The sequence below is a fragment of the Oratosquilla oratoria genome, chromosome 1 (assembly GCF_046742065.1).
Source record: "Oratosquilla oratoria isolate Oo_2021 chromosome 1, ASM4674206v1, whole genome shotgun sequence".
NCBI lineage: Eukaryota > Metazoa > Arthropoda > Malacostraca > Stomatopoda > Squillidae > Oratosquilla > Oratosquilla oratoria.
Window position 1 is genome coordinate 74,317,567 of NC_134777.1, and position 5,000 is coordinate 74,322,566.

The following is a 5,000-nucleotide window of genomic DNA, read 5'->3' on the forward strand; positions in this document are numbered from 1 at the left end:
CAACAACGCAAATAACAACGTCAGCAGATATAAAGAGGATAATACCAACGTTAACAACAACATGTCTCAGATTCACTTAATTGTGGGTTCGAATCTCGCAGTCCTCTCCGATTCCCAGCAGTAACTGTTAGTTACCTGTCCCGCCCCTAACAGTCCCTCACCTTCTACTACCTCCTTGGTTGATACTCGTAAAACCTAGATTTCCTATTCGTGACGTCACAGTGACGTAGTATTAAGTGTCAGTAAGCGTCAGTTTCGTGTTGGTGATGATGATCATCAAAGAGCTCCTGGTAGCTTTCTGTGATGATGGGAGCTCATCAAAAACAGTTGTGTGATGATGAGCCTACTGAATGAAGCTGTTGCTGTTGATGAGGTTCTCTGATTGGTGAAGGAGTAGGAGACTTTTAGACGATGGAGTAAAAAGAGGAGGAAGGAAGAAGGAAGATAAGGAAAAGAGAAGAAGATAAAGACAATGAAGACAATGCGTCAGGAGGAGGAGGAAGGAGGGAGATAGTAGACGAAGAAGAGAGAGGAAGATCAAGACATGATCTAAATGGTGGAGGAGGATAAGAAAGAAGGGAGGAAGATGAGGAAGAGAGAGGAGGATAAAGACAATGGGGGTAATGAGTCTGGAAGGAGAGGGAGAAGGGAGTAAAATGAGAAATGGGGAATATAAAGACAATAGGGACAATGAATTAGGAGGAGAAGGAAGAAGGGAAGAAGATAAGGAAGAAATAAGATAAAGACAATGGGGATAATTGGTCAGGGGAAGGAGGACGATGGAAGGAAAAAGAGGAAGAAGGAAGAAGCTAAAAGTGTGATTATGGTAAGAGAGTAAGAGAGATGGGTACGGTACATCAGGAAGAGAAGAAAGAAAGAAAGAAAGAAGAGAGTATCTTAAGAGAAACAAATTAAAAGATAAAAGAAAAAGGAGATGAAGTGCGACGATGATAAGGAGGGAAAATTGGAGAAAGGTAGAGGAGGAAGAAGGTGAAAGAGAAAAATAGGAAGAGGAGAAGAAGAACGAAAATAAAATATCAAGTACAAAAAGGGGAGAAAGAAGAAAGCAGAAGGGAAAGGGAAATAGTAGAAGGAAAAAGAGGGGACGAAGAAAATAAAAAGAAAAGAAAAGGGGAAAGAAAAGGGAGAATAGGATAATGATAAGGAAGAGGCGAAGGAAGAAGAAAAGAGAAGGAGGAAAGATAGGAACGAAAAGAAGAGCCGAAGGCAGGGAGAAATAAAGGGAAGAAAAGGAAGAAGAGAAATAGGATGAAAAGGAAGAGCAGGATGCAGGGAAGAATAAAGGGAAGACGAGAAGGAGGAGGAGGAAAAAGAGTAGGAGTACGAGAAGGAGCAGGAGGAGAAGAAGGTGGAACAGGTGGATGGAAAGGAGGAGGAGAAGAAGGAAAATAAGAAGGAGCAGGGGGTGGTGAAGATGAAGAAGGAGGAGCAGGTGGAGGAAAAGGAGAAGGAGCAGGAGGAAGAGGAGGAGGAGAAGGAGGTGGAACAGGTGGATGAAAAGGAGGAGGATAAGAAGGAAAATAAGAAGGAGCAGGTGGCGAAGGTGAAGGAGGAGCAGGTGGAAGAAAAGGAGGAGCAGGAGGAGGAGCAGTAGTAGTTGGAGCAGCATTAGCAGCAGGAACAAATGTAGAAAGAGGAAAAAGACGACGACGACGACGACGACAACGACGAGGAGAAGGAGGAGGAGGAGAAGGCAGCCACAGGGAGAAGCCCTCGCCTGTCGACCTTGCATCGGGTACGCGGAGTGCCTCAGGGGTCAGCCTCGGGGTCTTCGTGTTTTACGCGAAGGACGTCTTTGACCTCTCCTCCTCCTCCTCTTTTTTTTTTCTTAACGAGGCTTCGTTTGTCTGTCATTGCATCTGGTATTTCTGTCTGCCCTCTTTGTCTTATTTTATGTCTTACTTCTTTTATATCAATAACTTTGCCTTTGTTATCTTCAAAAGAATTTTGTATAATTTCTTCTATATTTTCCACAAGATTTGTTTATTATTCTATTTAATCTATATTCAATGATCTATTTATTTATTTATCCATTCAGTTATTTTTTGCTTATCTATTTGTTTTTCATCTCTTAATTTATTTCCTTCTACAACCCTTGTACTAGCTTGAATCTCTATTCTACCTTTGTAGTTTGTTGGCATTACTTTCTCTATCATGATAAAGCAAATTTTTATCTTCTTTATTCCACTTTTTCAAAATTAGATTTTTTTTATTTATAAGACCATTTTCCTCTTTGTCTACTTGATATTTATGACAGTTTCGAATGACCATTTTGTATTTTGTGTAATAATCAACTAATTTTCTTCCAATCCTTATATTAATTTGTACTTATTTATTGTAAAAAAAATTGAATTGGTCAGTCATGAATTTGAGCTTGCGAGCAGTATTGTATGACTTCTCGTTAAATTGATCCATTGGTCACGTTAATCCATCCTTTCTTTGTGTGTTAATTTCAACTTCGGTAATTGGTAGCTGCTTCAATCTTCCTTCTGCCTGTAGGATTTCGAAACGATTTTTTTTCTTAGTCGTTTTGTTACTTCTTTTTATATCCCTCTTTCATAGGGATTTATTTATTGATTTATTTCTTATTTGTTTATCTATATTTATCTATTCGTTTATTCATTTATTTAGTTATTCACTTATTCATTTACTTATGTATTAACTTATTTATTCATTAATTTATTCATTTATCTACTATATCTATCTTTTATTTATATATTTGTGTTCTATCTATTTTATCATATATTTATTCTTGTAATTATTCATTCATCTCTTATCTTGTTTATTTACTTTTTATCTATTTAATTTATTTTATTTACTATATATGTTATATTTATTTTATTGGTGTCATTTATCTTATTAACTTTATTTACCTATTCATTTGTTCATTTACTTATTCTAATATTTTTCTACATAATTGTCTTATCATATTGCTTTGGTCATTTAAAATTTACATTTCTCATCAATTTTTCGTTTACAAAAATACCCCTTATTTTGTAAAAAGAAAAAAAAAATATTGTATACAGAAACCCTGTAGTCTTCATTCTTTATTGTATTTGTATGATTTTTTTTTATAAGAATATATCAATTTTCTTAAGTAATTTAGCGTTTGTCAAAGAATGAAGTATTAAAGAAATCTTATATTTTGGATGTATGATCATAAGAATTTCAATTTCTTTTTAAATACATTTGATGGCTTCTGTCAAGGAAGATTTGAATTTATGAGATTATTTGTGAGTTCTGTTTTTTTTTTCTTAATTAAGAAACAGAAAAACAAAAAACAAGATCTCTCTATTTGTCTCTCTCTCTCTCTCTCTCTCTCTCTCTCTCTCTCTCTCTCTCTCTCTCTCTCTCTCTCTCTCTCTTTATATATCCCTTTCTCTCTTTTTTCTTTTTTCTCTAATTCTTCTTTTCGTTATTCAGGATCCCTCTATTTATCTGCTCTTCCTATCCTCACTCCTCCTCCCATCATCCTTCTCTTCCACCATCCCCATCCTCCTCCTCCTCTTCCTCCTGTGTTCAACAGCTTCTCACCTACTCCTCTTACTCCTCTTCCTCCTCTTTCTCCTTCTACACTCCTCCTTTTTCCTTTCCTCCACCTCCTATTTCACATCGTACACTTCCTCCTCTCCTCTTCTTTCTCCTCCTCTCCTCTTCCTTCTCCTCCTCGTCCTCCTCCTCCTCCTCCTCCTCCTCCTCCTCTTTGTCCTCCTACTCTCCTTCTCTTTCTTTTCCTTCTCCGCTTCCTCCTCCTTCTCCTCCTCTTCCTCCTCTCTTCCTCCTCCTCCTTCTCCTCCCCCTCTCTTCTTCATCTTCATCTTCCTCCTCCTCCTCCTCCTCCTCCTCCTCCTCCTCCTCCTGCGTGCCTTGGACTTGTACCACCCCGAGGGCCAACCAGCCAACCATCCAGCCCCTCTTCCTTCGCCGCCGCCGCCGCCGCCGCCGCCTGCCCTGCGGCAGAAGCTCCCGAAGGTCAAGGCAGGTCATTGCATCGTCGCACACCAGCAACAACAACGAGAGAAACAATAACACCAATGAAAGCAACATAGACAGCAGACGACAAAAAAACAACAACATGAACAGCAACATCAATAATAGCGACATAAACAACAGACAACGAACACAATAATAACAATAACATCATTAACATCAACATAGACAACAGACGACGAAAACAACAACAATAACGTCAATAACAGCAGCATAACCGGCAGACGACGACAACAACAACGTAAAGAAAATGAGATGAAGAGGAGAGGAGGAGAGGAGATGAGAGGGGGAGGAGAGGAGAGGAGGAGAGGAGGAGAGGAGGAGAGGAGGAGAGGAGGGAGAGGAGGAGAGGAGGAGAGGAGGAGAGGAGGAGAGGAGAGGAGGAGAGGAGGAAAGGAGAGGAGAGGAGGAGAGGAGGAGAGGAGGAAAGGAGGAGAGGAGAGGAGAGGAGGAGAGGAGAGGAGAGGAGGAGAGGAAGAGAGGAGAGGAGGAGAGGAGGAGAGGAGGAGAGGAGGAGAGGAGGAGAGGAGGAGAGGAGGAGAGGAGGAGAGAAGGAGAGGAGGAGAGGAGGAGGAGAAGGAGAGAGGAGGGGAGGAGGAGAGGAGGAGAGGAGAAGAAGGAGAGAGGAGGAGAGGACGGGAGGAGTAGACGAGGAAAGAAGGAGAAGAGGAGAGGAGGAGAAGAGGAGAGGAGGAAAGGGGGAAAGAAATAGAGGAGGAGAGGAGAAAAGGAAGAGAGGAAGAGAGGAGGAGAGGAGGAAAGGAGAAGAGGAGGAGAGGAAGAGAGAAGAGGAGGAGGAAAGGAGGAAAGGAGGAAAGAAGGAGAGGAGAAGAGGAAGAGGAAAGAAGGAGAGGAGAAGAGGAGGAGGAGAGGAGGAGAGGAGGGAAAAAGAATAGGTAAAACAGAAGAGAGAAAAATGAAGAGGGGGAGAAGAGGAGGAGGAGAGGAGAAGAGTAGGAGAGGAGAAGAGGAGGAGAGGAGAAGAGGAG

The 5,000-nt window shown here is 41.0% G+C and overlaps 1 protein-coding gene across 1 annotated transcript in view; it reads right to left on the reverse strand.

Annotated features, from left to right (window-relative positions):
- The window catches only part of LOC143028572 (uncharacterized), a 172,586-nt gene that overhangs the window by 654 nt on the left and 166,932 nt on the right, over positions 1-5,000 (reverse strand). The window lies entirely within an intron of this gene.